Source organism: Balaenoptera physalus, assembly GCF_965194825.1.
Source record: "Balaenoptera physalus genome assembly, chromosome: 1".
NCBI lineage: Eukaryota > Metazoa > Chordata > Mammalia > Artiodactyla > Balaenopteridae > Balaenoptera > Balaenoptera physalus.
In genome coordinates this window covers 157836047-157858962 of record NC_138882.1, presented here as the reverse complement: position 1 = coordinate 157858962, position 22916 = coordinate 157836047, and the positions used below count along the sequence as shown (strand labels likewise).

At 55.4% G+C, this 22916-nt stretch overlaps 1 pseudogene across 1 annotated transcript in view; it reads left to right on the top strand.

The window, feature by feature from the left end:
- The window catches only part of LOC309657537 (fatty-acid amide hydrolase 1-like), a 47503-nt pseudogene extending 27805 nt beyond the window's left edge, over positions 1–19698 (top strand). The window contains exons 15-16 of the transcript XR_014268806.1: positions 12871–14170; positions 17058–19698. The product of XR_014268806.1 is annotated as a fatty-acid amide hydrolase 1-like (transcript). The remainder of the gene's footprint in view (positions 1–12870; positions 14171–17057) is intronic.
- The last annotated feature ends 3218 nt before the right edge of the window (positions 19699–22916 follow it).

Here is a 22916-nt window from a genome sequence, read left to right as displayed (position 1 = left end):
CATGGAGCCTCCCTAAGCTTCCACAGTCAGAAGCCAACAATGCCTACTGGTTAGAGAATGGGGAGCCTCAGAGACCCTTCAGCCCAGCGGGCAAGCTGTCTCTTTGCTGGACGGCTCCTGAGCTGGACTCAGTGGTGGGGAATCTGGGAGGGAGCGCTGTAACGTGGGCCTGGAGGTGCAGGATGCTCCGGTGGGTATGAAGGGCCCACTTCAGCCCAGCCCAGGAAATAGTTCTAAAAGGGACCCCATCCCTTTGTGAGCCAAATAACCTGCTCCTGGATGTGGGCCGAGGCCCTGGTGGCACCCCCATTGCCTATCACTGGTGGCCAGACTTATCTCCTCACTCCCTTTGGAGACCAGACCCCCACCCTGCAGTCTGGAGGGTTTGGGCTGAGCTCACCAGTCCTGGCTTCTCTCCTGGTGCCCTCTCTGCTGCCTGCCCAGATCCTGCTCCCACGAGGGCTTGGCCCCAGAACCTCCCAGAACCAGCCTCTCCCTTCCACTTCCCCCACCCCACAGAAGTGCAAGGACTCTTCCACTTTCCCATGCACGCCCCACCCCCCTCAGCGTGGGCTAAAAAGCTCTGCGCTCCTGCTCATCATCCGTAAGGCCCTTCCTTCTCTGTGTCTCTTCCCACCCTAGGGTCCCATGGGGAGTCATTTATCCGGATAGACTGGCTCTCCTCAGTGCAAACATTCACAGGAGCATTAACAGGCCTAAAACCCAATTAGCCTTCAATTACTCAGGCCTCAGCCAGATTTTCTGTGATGGGGACAAGGGTAAGGAATGTGTTTGGGCCTGCCTGACGGTAGCTCCCCTCCATTCCTCCCCCGCCAGGCTCCGCTACTCCCGTCGGGCCAGTCTGCTCCCTGGGGCGCTCCCTCCTGCTCTTCCTTCCTTCCCTCCTTCCCTAGTACTCTTCTCTCTTGCCCTCCCTTCCTTCCACATCCCTCTTAAAAAAAAGCAGTATTCTTAAATATTATTAGTACATAACTAACACATGGTTTGAAAAAACCTTACTGTAAAAGCGTAATGCAAAAGAATGCAAAGCGAAAAGCTAAATCCCCACCCTACCTCCCGCCCCATAAATCTCAGTCAGTAATCGGGGGTTCTCTTTACTTTCAGACATTTGATTCTATACATTTACACATACACACCACACGTAGTTTTAAATGTTTTTTTTTTTTTAAACATTTCAGATTGGGACCCTACTATTCATATTGGTTTTTAATTAATTTAGCTGCGCTGGGTCTTAGTAGTGGCACTCGGGATCTTCGTTGCTGCGTGCAGGCTCTTAGTTGTGGTATGCGGGATCTAGTTCCCTGACCGGGGATTGAACCGGGGGCCCCCTGCATTGGGAGCGCGGAGTCTTAACCACTGGACCACCAGGGAAGTCCCCATATTGTTTAATGACCTACTGTATTCACTGAACAATATATCATATCGGCTGCATCTCTCCATGTCAGCGCACAGAGCTCTTCCTTCTTCTGGGTGCATAGTAATCCACCACGTGGCTGCTCCGTGATATACTTGGTCAGTCCTTTCTTGATGGACATTGAGTTGCTTCCGAGGTTTGGGATGACAAGCATCATTGCAGCGACCACCTCTGTCCCTATATGGCTGTGCACAGAGGCCAGTGTTTCTGTGGGACAGATACCTAGAAGTGGAATTGTTTGGCCCCAGGGGATGCATATTTAAAACGCTGATAATTATTGTCAAAATGCTCTCCATCTCCAGAACCTCCAAGATTATGCCAATTTGTACTCTCAATTCTCCATTTCCTCTGCTCTCATCAACACTGGGTATTATCTTTTAAAATTTATTTTTCAACCAAATAGGGAAAGTGACATCTGATTTAATTTGTACTTCTCTTCTTCCCATCTACTATCTCCCTTCACCTCTCCTTTACTTCCGTGTCCCACTCCCTCCCCTTCCTCAATCCCATCCAGCCTGCCTTTCCTCTCTCTCTCTCTCCCCCCCATCCCCATCAGGTCCTCTTTTTCCTTGCCTCCTTCTCCCCTTCCGCTCCTTCTTTCCACTCTCTTCCCCACATCTTCTCATCCTTTTGCCTTCCCTCTCTCCTCCCTCCTCCCCCGGGTACTACAATCCTGGGGGGAGGGGCATCCAGAGAAGCTATTAGCTCTGCCCCCTTAATACTCTGAGTCCTGCTCGCCTCTTAACACCTCCCTGAGCCTGGGCCTCTAAGCCCCATCTCACTCGCGTCTCCCTCTAATCACTAAGGCTTATTTCTGATTTTCTGAAGTGACAAGGAGCTGGGTTTGGGGGAGGGAGGGCTGTCAGCCAGCATCCTCCAGGATTGAGGGAGGGAAGATGCAGGGAGGGAGGCCTGGCTCATGGGATGTGGCAGTGGGGACTCCAGCTAGGCCCTCCTCACTCTATAGGCCCAGATTCTCCAGCCCCTTCTGCCTCGGCTTATGGTGCATATACTTCCACCCTCAGGGTGTTCTTTTAGGCTGTTTTCTCTGGTTTCTTTTGTGAAAAGGAAAGTGACTCCCCCTTCCCCCAGGGAGCTCCCGTGGACAGTCTCAGTCCTCCACTGTGCCCCCTCTTCTCCCTCCCCTGCTGCCACCATCTCCCTCTGCCCCAGCCCTCTGATCCCCAAGGTGGGAAATGCCTCCATGCAGAGCACCCCTCACCTCCATCTCCTGCTTCTTACCCGTGGACATCCCGGTCTCCCCTCTCCTGCCCCAAATCCACTCCTCCGAAAGCTCAGTGAATTGGCATAAATTTAATTAAGAACAGCAAGCAAATCTCTTGTCATTATAAAGACATTTAAGGTTTAAAATATGTGCTTAGAGTAGAGGTCTCAAGAGAGGTAGGATGAGGGAACCAGAACTAATTTGAGGGAGTTACACTTGAGCCCCAGTTCTAGCCCCACTGTGTGACCCTGGATGCTCCCCTGGCGTCTCTGAGCCTTTCCGTATCAGTCCCCCAGAACCTCTAAGAGGCCCAGCAGGAGTACCTTACTCCTGCCTGGAAGTGTTCTCCCTGCACTAATTTAATTACGTGGCCTAACTGGGCCCAGGCTGGGGAGGTGGTTAATGGCAGCTGCAGAGACAGTGGGTAATCAAGAATTAATTAAGCGTTTCTGGGGATTCCCGAGTCTGGGCCAGGGATTTCTGGGAGCTTGGCTATGGCTGCGCAGGGGGCCGGAGGGGGGGGCCCTCCAGCTTCCCCTGTGCCCTGCCCCTGCTCCTGCTTCCTCAGGAGTTGGGGGAAGCAGCAGGCCCTAGCTCCAGAGAGGCTCTGGGTGCAGGGCTCCCCACTGAGGCAGTCTCTGATCAGTGGGATATGGAAGCACACAGGGGCCAGCACCTACTGGCCAATCCAGGAGCCAGCAGTGGAGTGGGCAGCGTGGAGCTGGACGGGCGCCTGTGCGAGTGGGTCTGGACATTGCTGTTAAGGGCTCAGCCCATGTTGAGGTTGGGGCTCAGTCTAGGCTGGGCAGGTGGAAAAGGAAAGGTGGGGCCTCAGCCTCTGGGCTTTGGAGTCAGGCAGCCTGAGTTGCACGCTCAGCTTTACTACTTGCTATGGGCTGGTGCTCTGCCCCAAGGCCTGTCCCCCAGCTCTTCATGGAGCAGGTTCCTCCCTAGTATTCAGGTTCCACAGAATGCATCACCTCCTCAGGAAGCCTTCCTTGACCACTCAGGCTAATTTGCCTCCCCACCCCCGAGTTACTGTCACATTCCTCTGCCTTATTTTCTGTTCACGTATTTCTTGACTTGTTTGTTGTGTGCCCCCTGCCTTCTTCACTAGAATAGCGTTCCATATGCAGGCAGAGCCGGGTCAGCCTGGCTCACAGCTGGATCCCCAGAACCTAGCAGAGCGCTGCCCTTAGAAGGTGTGCCCGGAAGGAAGAGGCCTCTCTGAACCTGTTTCCTCACCTGTCAAATGGGGGATATTCACACTCTGCAGACTCTCAGGTCGTGAGGGGGATTTAGAGCCCGGACTCGGGAAGCGCTGAGCACCGCGCCGGCCCAGAGCTCGCCGCGATGGCGGTCACGACGTGATCAACTTCATCAGCGTCGTCCTTGCCACCGTCATCATCACGGGCGAATTTCCTGCCCCACCTCCCGGCTCCGAGCCCCGCCGGCTGCGGGGTGGAAGGCGCCCGCCGGGGTTGGGGCCTCGCCAGGCCAGGCCGGCAGACCCGCCGCGGGCCCCGCTCCTTCCCAGGCGCCCCCGCGCCGCCGGCGCTTTGAAGTCCCAATCCGGCAAATAGAGTCAATCAATTATGAAGGGAACAATCTGGCGGCCCCTCGGGGAGCGGCGGCCGAGCGATCCCGGGGGATTAGGCCGCAAATCGCGCTGAGCCTCCCTAAGTGACAGCGAGAGAATCGCACGCGGCGGCGGCGGCGGGAGCGGGAGGGAGCGCGGCCGCTAACCCGATTATGCAGATCCGCGGGGGGCGCGGATTAGGCCGCGGGGGCGGCTTCGCCCTAAGCGGCTCGGGGATTTGGGAAAAGTTTACTCGGGCGGAGGGGGCGGGGCGGGGCCTCCCCCGGGCGGGCTGCGCACCGCTCCCAGCTGGGTGGGTGGAGGCCGCAGGGCCGCAGAAGAGCCCGAGGTGGGGCGCACCTGAGACGCCGGCACGGCAGCACCTTTCCAGGCACAAGCTCACACACACACACGCGCAAAGAGTTACACACGATAACCCTACGTACATAAACCCACAAACCCACACATCCTGGCTCGCCATCACCCTTCCAAGTTGCAAAAGCACGTGAGAACACACAGAGGCGTGCACACATGCCCCCAAGCTCAGCGTCCCACGTAAGCCGTAAGCCGGGCCTATGATCGCTCACACACTCACACAGCAGTGGCTCACGGTCACACGAGCGTTCACGTACACAGTCGCAGACACAGGCAGACGCTCTACCATTCACAGACACACCATCCTGCATTTAGATGTGGTGCCTCCCTGCCGCCCCAGCAGACACCCCCAACACAGGTGGAGATGTCAGCCACAGGATGGCCCATGCAGACATGTGGTCAGGGGCATAGTCCCCCTGGAAGGACCCTGAGGACAAGCATGTGCCAGTGTCTGTGAGCATGAGTGTTTTTGAGTGTAAGCCTGCCAGGATGGCCCATATTTCTGGAGTCTGAGCCTACTCTTGGGCTTCTGCAACGGGGTGGAAGGGACTGAGGCATGACACTGAGTCCCCTTGGTGACTCTGGCTGGGGGTCCTCTCTGCAGGCTGGGGGTCCAAGACTTTCCTCACCAGGTCCTCTGGGCCTGCTGCTTCCCTGAGGTGCAGTCAGGGAGGAGGTTGGGGAAAGAGGGCAGTAGCTTCCCCCTACCCATCCGGGAAAAGGGCACAGAACCCAGCTCCAAGACAACGGAAGTCAGGCTGTCAGGAATGTCTCAGCCACTTTTCATGTGTAAAGTGTTCAGTGTGTATGATTGGGGTATGTGCAGGGAACACACATGCTTTCATGCTCAGTGTATGTCCATGTATGCTTTTGCGGTTGCCGGTATGTATATCCTTAGCCTCACACCCCTCACACAAACATCACAGCCACATATAATGACTGAGGGCACACAGTGACCACAGACAGGCCCTCATTTTGGACACACAAAATGACCATGGACACATATTCTTAACACACACACACACACACACATACAGCACGCCTCTGAGAGAGGCCAATCCTTTGCATGGACAGACAGTGAACACTAAATGGAGTCACCTTCTCAGTCCCCACAGCCGCTGTCAAGGTGGCAGAGGGCAATTACTGTGGCATGGAGGACACCCCACCCCATGCCCTAGGCAGTGATAGAGTGATCCTGTGGCTGACTCGATCAATGGGGAAGAGGGGTCAGGGTTAATGAGTCTTTAGCAAGCATGGCACTGGCTGCTGCCTCCAGCCCCTGTTCTGTGTGCATGTGTGCCTGTGTCCATCACACACACCATTGTTGTCACTGGAAAGAGGGTATATGTGTGTGTGTGTGTGTGTATGAGAGAGAGAGAGAGGGTTATTTTCAGAACCTGGGATCCACCTTAGAGTGGTCTGGGCTTACCCCTGGACCCTGGTCAGTGGGGGAGGGAGGTTCTACGGTGGGGTGAAGATGTGCTCTGGTGTCTCAGGCTGCTGGGCATGGTAGGCGGAGAGTCCCCTCCCTGTGTAACTACAGCCAGGCCCTGATGCTGTCTGGGCTTGGTTCCCTCATTGGCCTTCCCTCCTGCAACCTTTCTGGTCCTGAATCCCTTGGAGGTGAAGCTGGAGGAATCAGACCTTCAAGAAGAAATTCTCTTGGGTATCCCTGACCTACTGGACAGGACCTGTAGGTCCAGTTGGCCAGCTCCTCACACCTAAAGTGCCTGGCCCCCCATGGGGCAGTCAGGCCTGATTTCATGCTCAGGAAGGATTCCTCTGGCTGCCAATGGGGCAGATATGATTAGCTGGCTGCAGGGAGGGCTGAGTCACAATTAATCAGCAGCCAGGCTGTGGGGAGGGGCCGCCCAGGCAGGAGCCCACCACAGGGGTACACAGGGGGAGGCCTGCAGGATTAAAGGGAATGAGGGTGGGAAAAGCACCCCCCTACACACACCCAGGGTTCCTCCAGGGGGAGCTCAGTGGCATCTCAGTGGTCCTTAGCTGGGTTGGGCCCTCCTTCCCCCCAGCCTGCCCTGATCCAAATCCTGCTGCACCACTTGATGGATATGTATCCTTGGGTAAGGTACTTCATCTCTGTATGCCTCAGGCCCCATCTTTAAAATGGGGATAAGATAATCCCTTCCTCATAGGATCTATATAAAGGAAATGTGAAGCATGTGGCAGAGTGGCTAGCAGAGAGTAGGTGCTCAAGCTGTGGGAACTTCTGTTATTGTTACTACAATATTATAATTAGTTTAGAAGAGGCAGACCGCAGAAAAAAATCCAACAGCCGATGAAATCTGACACCCCCCCCCCCAAAGGAGGGAGGCTGGGGAGAAGGGAGACCCCTTGGGATCCACGACAATTTCCCCTCCCGCATTCAGGTTTATTACCTAGGAGAGCACACACGGGTCGGGTCGGGGGAACTAGTCTGGGCAGTCTGCCCTGAGGGGAGGCAGACAGAATCCCCCTCCCTCCAGCCCCCAAGTACAAGTGTGTGAGGAGTGGGTGGGGAGAGGGAGGCCAATCTGAAGTGGCTCAGCAGCTCAGTTGTTTCAGGCCAGAAGCCATTACCTTCCTGGAGAGAGAAGCCCATGGCCCATCTGAGGCTGGGGGCAGGGGCGAGCAGGGTGAAGATTGGAGTGAGACCCCATGTCTGCCTGGGGCCTTCTTGCTGTCTTTTCTCTTCTCTGACCAGGTGAAGAGGCAAAGTCCAACTCACTCTCCTCCAGTTTGGGCATGTTCCACGCTGGCCCTGGGGGTGAGGGTGGGCACCAGCAAAGAGGAAGGGGTCCCTGCCCACAGTGCCTCGAAAATTGAATGCACCTACTGTGTGCAAGGCCCCTAAGCATCTCCTGTTTACTTTGTACCCTCGACACAGCTGGAAACCAGCAGGGATATTCGAAAGAAAGGCATCCAATTATCTAGCCTGGGGGGCAAGACTCGGCAGCAGGAATCAGAGGATTTCCATATAGGGGTTGCAGAGGTGGCCAACAAGAGGGAAGGGGGGTGCTCAAGACCCTGCCTGCTGGGTTTGCACAGCAAGTGTGCTGTTTTATGAAGATGGCTTGCCTGCTTGGGGTGGCTTGGTGCTGATGATTGAGGAAAGGGCTAAAACTTCAAGCTCAGGGAAAACATTCTACTAAATTTCAGGCCTGGAACCCACTCGAGCTCAACGTGGCAATTTCTTGAGTCACCCCCAAGGTGGGTAAAGGGGGACAGAGATGGGAGTGGCAACTTGTGATGGGCCCTGGAAAAATCAAAGACCAGTTCTTATCTGTAAAGGACAAGAGGGGACCTTGTGTGTCTCTAGGGGACAAGTGTGTCCCTAAAGAGCAAGGCTGTCTCAGTACCATGGACAGCAAGAGCCTTCCTCCCCTTCCAGCCCCAAGTAGAGTTTATCTGTCCATTTATTCACTGGTGTTGGGTGTGTGTTGTGGGGTGGAGGACTGGAGAAGAAATGGGACAAGGAGAGGAATGAGGCTGTGTCCCTGCCACTTACAGGCTGTCAGTAGGCTGAGAAGACAGACTTCTAAGTAGCCAAATGGGGGGATTGTGTCTGCGCTGATGAATCTGTCCTCAGCCCAACTGTTTGTGAGGTAGAAGGTGTTTTTCCACATCAGAAGCTCTCAGAATGCTAAAAGGGTGTTTAAACCATACTAGGCGTCCTGGGTGAACTGAGAAGTCAGCTTTGCAAAGCACATCTTGCAGGCTCCAGCCAACCTTAAATTCTAGCTGGCACCTGAATAGCTTCGTAGCAATTTAAATTTCTTTGTCTGTCCTTTCCAGATCTGGCCACATGAACAGGTCTGAATCCCTGGGAACATTCACACCTCTCAAGGCACAGAGCCTAGGGAAGGCAGAAGCAAGACTCTGTTCTGGGTAGGCTGTGAGTAGCAGTGCTGAGAATCTGGTGGTGGTTGAGATTGGCATGGGGCTGATGATCGTGGAGACGGAGACAGCCATGGAGGTAGTGGTGATGGTACTAATGTGCTAACAGAGTGTGGGAGAGAGCTGGGGTGCTGATATGGTGGAGGTGATGGGGAAGTATTGGCAACAGTCAAAAGGTGGCAATACTGTAGGCAAAGAAGTAGGCCCTAATGGGAGATAGCTTGGCATAGTAGATAAGAACTCAGCCTGGGACTTCCCTGGTGGTGCCTGCCACCTGCAGGTTAAGAATCTGCCTGCCAGTGTAGGGGACACGGGTTCAAGCCCTGGTCCGGGAAGATCCCACATGCCGTGGAGCAACTAAGCCCCTGCACCACAACTACTGAGCCTGTGCTCTAGAGCTCGCGAGCCACAATTACTGAGCCCATGTGCCACAACTACTGAAGGCCACACGCCTAGAGCCTGTGCTCTGCAACAAGAGAAGCCAATGCAATGAGAAGCCCGCGCACCACAACAAAGAGTAGCCCCTGCTTGCTGCAACTAGAGACAGCCCGCGTGCAGCAACGAAGACCCAACGCAGCCAATAAATAAGTAAATAAATAAATAAAAAATTCTAAAAAAAAAAGAACTCAGCCTGGGTTCGACTTCTGCTTTTGACATTTGCTAGCTGTGTGACCTTAGGCAAGTTATTTTAACTTTTCTGTGCCTCAGTTTCCTCATCTGATAATAATAGTGCCTACCTCATAGAGTTGTCATAAGGACGAAATTAGTTAATATATGTAAAATACTTAGAACAATGCCTGGAACCTGGTGAATACTATGTAAGTGATAGCTGCTAATACTATTAAGGAAGGCAGTGGAGGTGGTGATGATGAGGGTGGTAATGAAATTGATAATGGTGAGAACAGGGATTATAATGACAACAACACTATTTACAGAGTACTAACTATGTGCCTTGCGCTATTCTAAGCTCTTTGTATGTAGGAACTTGTTTAATCATTTTAACCCTATGAGCTAGCTCATATTATCCCCATTTTAAAGATGATGAAGGTAACACAGCTAGTAACTGGAGGAGCTCTAGAGCCTGTGCACTTAACCACTTGCTGAGTGGCAACAGTGATGGAGTGGGGCACAGCGATAGCGAGTGCTGTGTACTGTGGATGGTGGTAATGGAGCGGGCCTGGGCAGTGGTGGTGGTCCTGTAGGAGGTGCAGGGGCAGTGAAGTCACCTATAGGAGCATCCACTAGCCAAGTTCCCAGTAGTGCTTTCGGCTGCTGAGAGGAGGCTCTGCCAGGTTTCCCTGGTGCTGTGTGTGTGTGTGTGTGTGTGTGTGTGTTACTGACCTTTTGTATGGTTCTGCTCTGAAAGCAGGTAGGATAGCAAGGACCTTCCTTTCTGTTCAGCAGCAGGGGCTTTGGGTCCCCGGCAGTGAAGTAGGATGCAAACAGGCAGACTCTCCGGGCACAGTGTGGCAAAGCCGTGGGCTGGGGCTTCCCATTTGTCCTCCACCCGCTTCCTGGGATTTGGCATCCTCTGACCCCATCACTGCCCAGGCCTTGAGCTGTCTGCCAATGCCTGGCCTGCACTGATGGAGCAGACAGCAGCAGAGGCAAGCTGCCCAGCCCATCACGGAACTCTCTCGGCCTCGCCTGCCCAGCGCTGGCTCTGGCCTGCCTCCCGCTTGCTGCAGCGCTGAGGGGGGAAGCCTTAATAGAGAATCCGCCTCTGCGCCGCGGCTCCCGCCCGCCAGCCTGTCCCTATTATCAGCACCATCAACGGCGGCAAATGACACTCGCGGAATCTTGACTCCAATCTGATGCCTGGTCCCCGGGGCCGCAGAGAGGCGCAGGCTGGCCAGGCTGGGGGGCTGAGGAGGGGCTGCGCAGTAATAGGATGTGGCCGAGGATGGTCTATTAGCAGCGCCGCAACTGATGATGAGCCCCCTCCCCAGCCCCTTGGCGTCCCCATCCTCCCATGCCCCCCCAGCCAGGCATACAGGAGGCTTGTGGAGGCAGGGGAGCTCGGGGAGGGGGCTGTTGCAGGGGTTGGGCTGGGGCATCTTTAAGCCTGGACACCAGGCTCCCTTGGGGAACCTGGGGGTTGGGGGAGGGAAGTTGGAGAAATGAGGCCCCTCAGACTCTCTCCTTCTGACCACGTGCTGGGGAGGAAGAGGAGTAGGGAGCAAGGGGTCCCTACTGAGGGAGGGTGACTTTTTCCATTCCTACCTGGGAGCATCCGGGGCTCCAGGTTTGGAAGGATTCTCAAGAGCATCCCATCCAGCCTCCTTCTCCAGCCTCTTCTTGAGCTCTCTGAGACATGGGAAGCTCAGCACCTCCCTGGCCACCTGTCTCATTGCTTCGTGCGTCCTCATTTGGAGTCCTGAGTGGCCTTTCTTTCTTTGTACCAGGGCCCTGAGACCCCTAGGGGTACTCACCCCACAACCAAGAAAACCTCATAGGATGTGGAGACAGAAGGTGGGTCTCAAGTCTGCTTCCCCGGGCCCCTACCCCTCCTCATGGCCACAGATCTTCTGGCCTTTGTGTAATGTGTGTGTGGAAAAGTTCTAAGACGCTGGGGGGCAGATGGATGAACCCACCACAGGGCCCTGGATAATGCAGGACAGCCAGGTCCTAGCCCAGCTCATTTGCTGGGCGACCATGGGAGAGCTACACACTGTCCACCCTAGTCTGCCTCCCTCTCCCCTCCAAAAGGCCCTTGCTGAGAGAGGGAGGTAACGAAGCTGGCTTTTCTCCCACAGGGGACGGGGCGGGTAAGCACTTTGGGAGGCAGGAATCATGGATTTGCGGTGGGACAATCTGTAAGTATGGTCTCCTTAACACCCCCTCCACCCGTGCATATACAACTGCAAAGGGGTGGAGGAAGACGAGGCTGAGAGTAGAGTGTGAGCTTGCCCCTTCTCTTCTTTGGGCCTGGCTGTTGGTGCTGGGGGCATAGTGTGTGTGTTGCGGGGGGTGGTGCTGGGAGGCAGGGTCAGAACACAGGGCTCTGTCCTGCCCTGAATGGGACCTGGCAGGCTGGAAGCCCGGGCGCTCTGGACTCCAGCCCAGCTGGACAGGGTTCCCTTCTGAGCTTTGCAACAGGAAGGAGGAGCTGGGCCTGCCTGTGCGAGGACCCCTGGGGCCTGGCTCACAACCATAGCCCCCCGACCCCACCCCCAGGTCTGGACCTCTGACCACAGCACTGAACTCAATCTGTTCTGCCCACTGCCTCCACCATGCCCCATAGTCCAGAAGCTACAGAAGTCCAAGCTGTTTGCCTCTGCTGAGTGCCTGCCCTCAGTGCCCCAGCGGGGGCCTGGCCATCAGTCACAGGGCTGGCTGGACACGCAGGGCCGGATGTGCACCAGTGGATGGCAGGCGGCAGGGGGCACTGACTCCTGCTCGTGAGCCCCTTGGTGGCCTCCATTCACTCTGCACCTTCCCTGCGCCATTTGCTCTTGCCAAGATCACCTGTGCCCTCACCTGTGCACATCCTTCTTTCTCCATCACCTGTGTCTACCTCACCTGTCCTGTTCACTATGTCCTCTCACCTGTGCCCCTCTGCTCTGTCCCCTCTCTCCTCCCTCATCAGATTCCTCTCCCTTGTCCCCTCCTCCCTAGTCTCTGGGTCACAGTCTTCCCCTCTCTTAGCCAGTTTCCTGTGTTAGTCTCTCCACCCACTTAGCCCCTTAGGGGCTAAAAAAGCCAAGATTCAGCCTGTGACATTCCATTTCCCTGACAACTGCTCCTACTTCAGCCAGGCCCTCCCCTTTTCCAATCAGCTACCAGTAGGGAATTGGGACCCCAAGGCAGGATAGGTTCTTTGACCCAACTGGTGGTACAGGTGAGAGGAGGAGACCTTGTGTGATTTTGGGGGAGAGGGGTCACTTGGCCCCGGGCACCCTGGGGAGAGGGTGCAGTTCTGGAGGTCCGGCAGCAGGGGGCGCCCAATCCTTTCTCTATTCTCAGACCCCACAGCTGTAATTGCCCAGAGCCGGAATAGCCCACAGGGGTGAGTGTTGAGTACACTGTGGGTTGGAACCCTAGAGGGCCCTCAGGAGAGTGTGAGCTTTGTACAAGTCTGAATTTGGCCTTGTCTTGTTTGCTTTTTAAAGAAACTCTTACCTGTTTCCCAGAATAACTTCTCTATTTGAACTCCTACGAAGGATGAATGAGCTTGGCCTTAGACCTCCGGGGTAGAGGGAGGTGGAAGAGGTGCTGTCGTTCCTCTGGGGAGGACCACCTCCACTGTCCTCAACCCTGGAGACTGGCATTCTGCCTCTCAAATCGTCCCATCTGGGGGAGATAAGGAGTAAGAGTCTCCCCTCGGCTTCCCTAAGATTGCTCCCTTCTCATCTACAGGCAGTGTCCTCCCTCCACTGGACTAACACCTACACCAGCTGGGGAAGGAGCACGCCCAAGCCAAGCCCCGACAGACCTGTCTGGTGCCCAGTGGTACGGAGGAGAGGAAGGGGGCTGGGAGGTGTGGGCCTTCCCTGTGTGACAGTGTGACCATGTCTGTGACACACTAATAAATAGTGTGTGCAAGTGTGTGCACAGGTGTGTGTGTGTGTGTGTGTGTGTGTGTGACAGAGAGACAGAGAGAGAGAGAGACAGAGAGGGAGAAAACAAGGTTTGTTCTGTTCTTTTCACAGCAAAACCTGAGACAGGTGCTACAGTGCACCCCCTTCCCCCTCCACACACACTTTGGGAAGGGGCTGAGCCTGGGTGTGAGGTCAAAGTAAGTGAGTGTGACATTGACTCCAACCAGGTGGAGCAGCCCCTTGGGGCATGCCACCAACCTCCTTGTCCTCAGTGCCTAAAAGCTCACCACTAAAGTTTTGATCTTTCGGAAGGAAGGAAGGCACTGCCCCAGGCTTGCATAATATCATAATAGTCATGGCTCTGGGATGGGACAGCATGAGGGGCCCAGAAGTGACTTGGAGACAGAGTGTGGCAGGGGACACTTGCTGAAGAAGGCTAAACTTGATGGGGAGGGGTCTCCCATAGCCCTGTGACCTGGGGCACGCAGGAGCGAGGGCCTGGTGCAGTCACTTCAGGCCCATAAACACCTTTCTGGGCCTCCCATTTTGCTGGGAACTGGAACTGAGATCCTCAGTGTAACACCCCCCTCTGCCCCAAGCAGGCCATGGGAGGTTGGTAAATATCGTAATCAGATTAGTGAGTGGAGACGGCAGAGGCTATGGTGGGAAAATGCTCTGGGTTAGCCTGGCGCCCACCCCTCTCCTGGGAATCCAACCCTCTTGCCCTGCCCAACCCCTCCCCTGTGGGCCCCAAAGCCATCTTGGCTCTTCAGTGGCCTCTGCTGGCCTGGGTGATCCTACCTATCACCTGGCTCTCTCTGGGTTTGGTGGAGATTTCTGCATCCTGGGTCTCCTCAGGCCGGGGGAGAGATGGGGCAGCAGAAAGCCCAGCCCTGCTGACACCCCTCCCCTCCGCTGGGCTGCTTTTCTCAGACCACTGAGCCCAGGAGGGACCCCGGCCCCTTCTTCTGGTCATGATGATGTGCTCACCTGTGAGACTGGGATGAAGCCTCAGGATTCCAGGGTGATCACAGCTGGAGGGAGTGTCTGGTGGGAGGCGTGGGTTTAATCAGGGTTGAGTCAGAATCACTTCCCCCCTCAGTCTTCTCCATGAGAAGGTGAGTACAGGTCTGGGCACAAGGGGCGCAGGAAGCCTGGCCAGACGGGATGGAATGGGGCAGAGATAGCCAGGTATATCCCGGGGGAACAGTAGGAACATCAGGTCAGACCAGGAGGGGAGGGGTTGAGAGAACAGGGGTTGGTGTGCTGTGGAGGCTGGAGAGCTGGGAGACTGGAGAATTAAGGATTGGGGGCTGAGAATCTAGAGAGTGGAGATTGGGAAGCCAAGAGGTTGGGAGCTGGGGGTTGGAACTGGGGTTGCAAAATTAGGAGACAGAAGACTGGAGCTAAAGGATTTGGGTCTGGGATACTGAGGATTGGGATATTGGGGGGCTTAGGATTTGAGGTATTGGGGAATTTAGGGGCGGAAGGTTAAGAACCGGGGTGTTGGGGGACTAGAGGATCAGGACCTCAAAAGAGGTTGAGGCGTTTGGGGCTGAGGAATGAGGGGGCCCGTGGAGCTGAACGTGGAGAGAGAGGAAGTAGAAAAACGTCCTCACGGGCAGGGAGAGGTATCCATGGCTGGGTGGGAGAAAGTGCTAAAGGTCCCAGGCCAGGCCCCCCTCAGCCTCTAAGGCCGAGCTGGGGCCACTGGGGCGGGCAGCGGGCCTCTCCTTTTCGGGCTGTCAGAGCGGGTTAGGCTCCAGGAATTGGTTCTCTGGATCATCTCCCGGGAGCCAGCCCCTCCTGGCAGCTTTGTTTGGCGAAAGCGCAGGGATTAGCGGGGCTGCCCCCCACACCACCTCCCGGCCGCCAGCTCCTGGTGCTTTCATCCCTGAAGGTCGCTAAAGCCGCAGTGCTTTGAGATTAGGTCCCACAAAGGGGCCCCTTGTGCTCCAGCCAAGCCTTGGGGGCAGGAAGGGGAGGGGGTCCCGAGAACTCAGTGCAGACTGAGCCCCTGAGACAAATCCTTCTCTCCTTCCCTGGCGCATCATGAAGGTCTCCCTGGCCAAAGGCCGAAGACCCCTCCCATCTCCCTGCCCCCAGCTCAGAGACTGCGTCTTCAGTGGAGCCTGGTGAAGGGCATTTCAGGGCAGTTAGAGGTGACTCTCAGGCATCGCCTGCCCGCCCCCGCCCCTCCCCCCCCCCCAGCATATCAGCATCCACCTGTGGTCATCTCAGGGTGGGGAGGGCTAAGGGCACCCAGCGTAGAGGCCAGAGTGGGTCTAGACCATAGACTGAGAAAGAACATCTGTCCCACCTGCTCACTGAGTGGACGGGGAGACCAACCAGGGCTGGAGAGAGGAAGGGGCTTGTCTTGAGTCATACCACATTGCAGGCCCAGCTGGGGCAGGAATGTGGTGAGCTCCCCCCTTCGCCCAGGCTAGCGGTCAGCAGGCCTTCTTGATGCGGTGGGGACAGTTTTGTGCTTCCTGCATGGAAGAGAGTAATATTTTAAAATGTGGCTTCCAGCATAAAGTTGCCAGCTACTAATTTGTCCATATAAGGGCACTGAGAGAAAACTAGCAACTGCTGTCAGAATGATTTCATAAAAGAAAGGATATTTTCATGTCAAAAAAGTTGAAAAGACATAATCCCAAATAGAGAGGATAGAGCTTCATATTGAATAGACAGCTTTAGGAACAATTTCCTACAAAAATCTTATTTTTCTCTTTTCTTGATGTTTGGGTGAAAGGTCTTGGGACTCTTAGACCAGGTGACCTCAGAGGGAGTGCCTGCCCCAAGGGGCTGAGGGTCTTAGGTCCTATGCATGCAGGTCCCCTAGATCCAGCTCTTCCCACCCCTCCATGCCAGGGGTTGGGGGGCAGCAGCTGTTTTGGGTCTGGCCCTGGGGAAGTTGGAGGAAGATGCCCTGAGATTGGGCTGCTCCTTAGGGGCTCCGCTGAGAGGGCGGTCTTCGCCTTGTCCCCCTCCTTGCCAAGGAGACACATGAAGAGGAGGGGAAGGGAGCAGGTTTGACTGCAGGTCGATAGAGGAAAATTTCTTCCTGTCCTCTCGCTCATAAAATGTTTCTGGCCAACATATTGCACAACATTCCCAGAGAGGCCACAAAAGGCAGTACTGGGCTGGCGGGGTCAAATAGAGCTCGTGGAGCCCAGCCCCCTGCCTAGCCCCCCACCAGGGTAATTGGGGTGCTGGTGGTGGGGATATGGGGTTAGTCTGAGGAACATTGAAGGTGCTCAATAAATCCCTTGTGAGAAAGAGCCTACAGGCTGCAATGAGAGGTAGGAACTGACAGTATTAGCCAATACTTATGTGCCATTTACCACTTACCAGGTACTACGCTAAATGTTCTCATTTAATGTTAACTCATTTAATGTTAACTCATTTAATGTTAAATGTTAACTCATTTGATCCTCACAGCAGCCCAAGGGGTAAGTACTAGTATTTCCCTCATTTTACAAGTAAGAAGACTGAGGCATGGAGTTAAGTGGCTTGCTCAAGGTCACACAGTTACTCAGTGGCTGAGGCTAGATTTGAACCCAGACGGTCTGGCTCCAGGGTCCATGCACTTAATTACTGTGCATGTGATACTGCTCTACTGTAGTCCTGAGTGAGGGTTACCCCTGAGTCCCCACGATCGCCTGGCCATGCCCTCCCCACTTCAGGATGCTCCATGGTTTTTCTAGGGTTTGGAGCCATCAAGAGGTGCTTGTCATTTTGCAGACACTGGGTAGAACGGAAGTGTCCCCTTGCCTAGTTGTGGTAGTTTAAACAATATGTCCACCAAGTTTTCAATACTTCTTCCTTTGAGTGGTAGAGCTTAATTCTCCTCACTTTGAGTACGGGTTGGATTTAGTGACTTGCTTATAATGACTGAAACTTAGCAGAAGTGATGTCACTTTTAAGATTAGGTTACAGCTTCAAATAGAAGACTACAGCTTCTATTTGACCTTTCTCTCTCTCGGATCCCACCATACAAAGAAGTCCAAGCTATCCTGTTGAAGAGACCACATGGAGGAGAACTGAGACACACCAGCTGAGAGCCAGCACCAACCGCCAGTCCTGTGAATGAGCCTTCTTGGAAGAGGACCCTCCAGCCCTAACAAGACTTCAGATGAAGTAGCCCTAACCAGTGTAACTGCAACCCATGAAAGACCCCAGGCCAGAACCACCCAGCTAAGCTGCTCCTGGATTCCTGACTCTCAGAAACTGTGATATAATCAATGTTTGTTTTAAGCCACTTAAGTTTAGGGGTAATTTGTTATTCAGCAATAGATAACTGATACACTTGGTCAACCTCACTGTCCGGAATCTCACCATTAGAGCTTCACCTATGGGTGGGTTAAGTCACTGTCACCTCCATGTCTCTCCCCAACCCTGAGATAAATAACAACTGGCTGATGCTGATTTGCTGACTCAGATAATGGCTAGAGGACACCTCCAATCTGGCTAGGGGATGTCATTCTGGGAATGGTATGTGGCCACTTAATCATTCTGAACCCACCCAGGACAGGGGTGGTCACCAATGAGCAGCTTTGACAGAGTTGTATGACTTCACAGCTTTCGTATGTGGCAGCTTCCAGAAAAACCACCCCCTGCTTTAGCTGACAGCAAAGGGGCAGGGCTGTCATGGGGATGAGGGCTTGAGGAGAGCTGAGCTCTGACAGGAGTAAGGCCCAGGTTCCACAGATTCCTGACATTCCTGGGCTCTCTCCATTCCTTGTCCAGTAGTGGCCAGAGCTGCATTCATGAGACCCCTCTCAGCGTCTTCCAACCTGCTTCAGAATCCCCACCCTTGGCTGGCCACTGGTCAGAAGTTAGCACAATGTGACTGTGCACATCTTAGTGTCATGGTATGTAGGGCATGAGGTGGAAGATATTTGTGTGCAGAAGCATGTGCTGGTGGGAAGCATGCATTTGTGCACGTGTACATTTGATTTGTGGGTTTCTGGGTGGGAAGGAGTGTGTATGCTGCTGTATTTTTGTGTGTACCTGCAAGAGTTTTTGTATACATCTATAAGAATCAGTGTATCTGCATGATGGCTTTATTGGAGTGGGGGCCTGTGCACTTCAGTCTGTGTGCCTGTCTTTGCTGCAGTTGGGATGTGTGTCTATGTGTCTGGCTTTCCACAGGCAGGTACCAGCGCTAGGAGAGCCTGGGCTGTGGTCCTTCAAGGGTTAAGAGAAACAGGCACCGCCATAACTCTTAATCATAGCTTTGCAAGCTTAGCCAGTGCCCCTGTTGAAAAATGTTTCAAAAAGCAAAATAAATGATCTTTTAGTTACAGAAGTATTGATTTTGCCCACATCTAGTAATAAAGAGCAAGTCACCTGTAGCTAAAACTCTTGTAAAATATATTTTATACTCTAATAGTCTGCAGATAGAGTCACCCGCTGAGCACAGATGACAAATCTCCCCAGCGCAGCCTGCGCCCCCCATATTTCACGTCAGGGACGCAGTGGTGGCACAGGCAGCGACACAGCTGGGCCTCCCTGCGGGTGAAGACACAGCGGCCTGGTTGGCCAGAGGAAAAGAAAAAGCCGGCTTCCCGGCACCAGGTCCATTCCCCAGGCCCCAACCTCCAAGCTCAGCACCAACCTGGCTCACGGTGGAGGTTCCAGACCACCTGCCCTGCAGAAAGAGCTCCCCTCCTAGATCCGGATCCCGCAGAAGCAGCTCCCCCAGGCTCTCAGAGCAGGGCTCTGGCTCTCCTCACTGCCTAGCTGCAGAAGCTGACAGTTTGGGAGTGTTGAGGCTGGATCTAAGAGAAGAGCGAACAAGGGAGTGGGGACTCCTTCCTGGTTTGAAGCCCAGTTACCCTAGGTGTGCACACACACGTTCACACAGGTGCCACACGCTGCCCCTCCCAGGCCCCCATGTACACACAAAGGCACACACTTAGCCCCCAGCATACACATACACAGAGGAACCCTCCGTACGTTCAGAGGGACCCCACCCTGTGCAAGTACACACATGGACACTTGGCTTTATCCATGTACCCAGACACACACCCAGGAGCTCATCCAGGGCATGCCCAGTTCCCCCACACAGTCCTGCCGTGTATTTAAAGAACCAGACTGTGTCCACTCTACCCAGAGAGTTCTTTCAAGAAATAGACTTGTCTGAAATGACCAAATAGTTACTTTGCTTTTGGGGATCGCTCCTTTCCTTCATTATCTATGTTATATCCGGATAAATCTGGTCCCGCACACACCCACATATAACTCTCCCCACCCCTCTCTGCAGGTGGGAGGGCAGTTGCTTAGTGAGGGCACCCTGGTCTCTTGGCCTCTTTTACTTCCCAGAGCGGTGCAGCCAGGGATGAAGCCCAGGCCTCGGAGGCCACACACCTGGTTCCAGTCCCTCTTCTGCCCTGATCTGCTGTGTGGCCCTCAGCAAGTTTCTGCATCTCTCCGAGCCTCTGTTTGGATGGTGCCCAACATTTCCCCCCAGGCTTCATGGCCTCCCTCAGAGAAAGTCCACCGGACTCACCATGTCCCTGGTCAGGGTACTCTTGGAGAAGTCACAGTGTCCTCCCACCTCCATAGCCATCCAGCCGGCCTTGGGCCACCTCACCCCCCGACAGTAAGATCACCTGGAGCAAGAGCGGTCAGAGGAAACTCAAAGACACGGCAGGAGAACCCCTCCTCGCAAAGCTGGTAATAAACAGCGTTTTCCAATCCCTGATGGCAACGGGGTGGGTAGGGGAGGTGAGGAGGGTGGAGAGTAGAGGGAACCTCTGGGAGTGAGAAGGTGAGGGGCGAAGTCAGCACTGAGGCAAGGCTGAGAGATGGTGGGAAGGGGCCAGGAGCTTGTGGGGGATTTGGGGAGTGGTTGGGGGGCAGGAGCTGATGGGGGGAGGGGCCCCCCAACAGGTAGCGCTACCCCAGCTAGGGGAGAAGGAACTCGCGCGGGGCAACTAAGAGGGTGTGTGTGTGGGGGACGCTTTGGGGTGGTCGGAGAGCGCCAGGAATCCACAGGGGTATCTTTGAGCGGTGAGGGCCAGCAGCCGGGTGGAGGGGGGGAACAGAGCAGGTAGCTGCCCCGCGCTGGGCTGAGGGCGGGGGAAGGGCTCTTTAAGCGGCGGCCGCGCTAATAACCTGTCCAGGAGATGGCTCGTGGCAAATTGCTTTGTTAGTCTTGTCAGCACGGCCGGGGCCGCCGTCAGCGCGCGCCATGGATCACGATGATGAATCGCCGCGGATCGCGCAGATGCGGGCGGCCCGCGGCCCTGCCCGGGGCTGGGGGTGGGGGTGGGGGTGGGGTGGGGGGCGGGGCCGCGGGGGGCCGGGCCGCCGCCGCCATTAGCTCTCGAATTAGCTCTAAGCCGCCCACACCCCAGCCACTGCCCGGGGGAGCGCCAGCCGTGGGGGTGGGAGCGGGCCAGGACGGGGAGTGGCACCGGGGCCCCCACCCCGCCAACCCCGAGCCCGGATGAGGCCTCCGAATCCCGGCAGATCCGGACGCAGAGAGTGGGCCTCCGGGAAGGAGCGCGGGGCGGCACGGTCTCCAGCCTCCCCGGCGAGCCTCCGACATCGCAGCCGGGTGTTCTCGCAATTCGAGGGTATCCTCTGCCCGTCTGGGGCGCCTAGAGAGTGGCCGCATCCGGGCATCCGCCCCCTCCCCTCTGGTGCTGAGTGGGCCTCTCCTTCAGAGTGTGTGTACATGCGGGGGATTAGGGGGGGTTGGGTTTGGCACTGCTGCTCTAAACCGAGTCCAGAAATGGCAGGGCTGGGGTCTGCCCTGGGACTTTCGGGGAACCTCGGATTCTCACTCAGTTCCCAGATCTTTTTGCACAGACGTCTGGCACCCGGGCGTCTCGGTTTCCAGGCTGCCGGAAGCTCTGTGAGCACCCACTTTTCCAAAGTTCCTAAGTTAACCCCTCCCTTGCCTACCCACCACCTTGGTCCAATTTAGAAACATCTCCCCACACACTCATGCGCGCAGCCCACAAAGGCACAGTCTGCATCCATATGTTACATATTTAAACCTGTACACACATATGTTACATACAAATATAGGAATATATACCTGCAACTACAACATACGCATAACTCACGGGATAATGAATACACACAAACACACAACACCTCCCAAAATGCACGGCCGCCTCCACTCCCAGCCCCAGTAGCCCCCAGAAAGTCTATTGGGGGCGGGTCCCCAACCAGTCTGGGATGCCTTCCTTTTAAGCCCTTTGAAGGTGTCAGCCACAGCCTTGGGGCGGTGGGTGGGGAGGCTCTAGGAACACGCTAGGGAGGGAGGCCCTGAATCATTTCCATTTCTTAGCTCCTGTCTAGACGGTGGCACCTGCGGAATCATTTTGGTAAATCAGTAAAACCCACCCACATTGTGGCATGCCAAGCTCTCCACCGCCCCAGACCTCCCCAAAGACACCTTCCCCTTAGCCCTCCTACCCTGTTTTCCTCTCTGACTTTCTGTCCCAGCACATGCCAGGGATTTTGTGCACCCCTCCCCACAAGAATCCACAGTCAACTCAGAGCCCAGCACTTTGCCACCATGTCTCTGGAAGTGCACAGGGGTGGGAGTGTGAATGAGCAGCCCATGGTGTCCCCTTGTGTAGAGGACCAGTGTGTACCCTGAGGCTCTAGGCATACTGGCCACCCAGCCACCACCTCCAGACCTCTAGGACTGGGACAGCTGGCACTGGCCAGGGCCTGGGTAGGAGGCAAGCAAGGGTTTCCCCAGCTGGGCCCAGAGTCTGTGTGGCAGACATGTCCCTTCAAAGAGCAGGTGCCTAGTTGAGCCCCATGACCCACCGCCTGGAGCCCTCAGTAGCCCGCAGCTCACCAGCAGAACCTGTGCTCTCCCTAACAGTCTGCTTCCCAAGTCTGGGCCTGGCCCCAAGTCCGGCCTAAGCGAGGTTGGAGTCCTCACCCCCAAGTCTGCCCAGCAGCCCCTGTCCTGTCTGAGGAGGGTACTAGGGAGGGATAGGTTGGAGTTGGGTCCCCGGGCAAAGAAAGATGTTGCTCCCTCCTGCTGGAAAGGGAGACCCAATTGCAGCCAGGATTCCTCTTGTGGGGAGTGCGCTCAGCAAACCTCCCCTGGGACTACCAAGTAGGGATGGCTAGGGGCAGGGAGGGACTCCACATCTGTGCTACCATGGGAGGGACTTTGGTGACCCCCCCCCTTCATTTGTGTGTCTCTAAATGTGACCCTCTGCACGTGCACCTGTATCCAGGTCTGCGTGTGACTGAATGACTAGTGTGCGTAGGAGGTGATAATTTTCTCGAGGATGATCTGTGTGCGTGTGTTCGTGTGTGGAGGGCAGCCAGCGGGGGGCGCAGCGTCCCACCATTTCTCCAGCGCGTGGAGCGAGCACCTGGCCGCTGTCCCCATTACCTAGGCCAAAAAGTCAGCCTGGGCTCCCCTTCCTTGCCCTTCCCTTCCCTCTTCTCCTCTCCCCTCCCTCACAGGGCCAGATCCCTGAAGGGAAATTAAAAGGTTATTTAAAGCCCCCGCCTCCACCTTTCTTGTCCCTTTAAATGGAGCCTAAACGGTTTTGCTTTGGCAGAAGAAATCTTTTCTGGAGCTTGGGGGTGGGGGATCCTGGTGGGAGGGAAGGGTCTAAACGGCCTAATCCTCTTACCGCCCCCTCCTCTCCCCTCCCTTCTGAGGCCCACCGCTCCCCGCCCCCCTCTGAGGCACTCAGTCCCTAACTCTGCCTGGGGATCGACCCTCAAATCTGTCTGTGGCCCCTTCTGGCCTGCCCAGGCCAAAATTCCTGACCTCCTCCACCCAGGCCAGGACTCTAAAATCTACTGGCAGCATCGGCCAGTCAGTATCTCCTGCCTCTCCATGCCTTTGCCCCTAAGGAAACA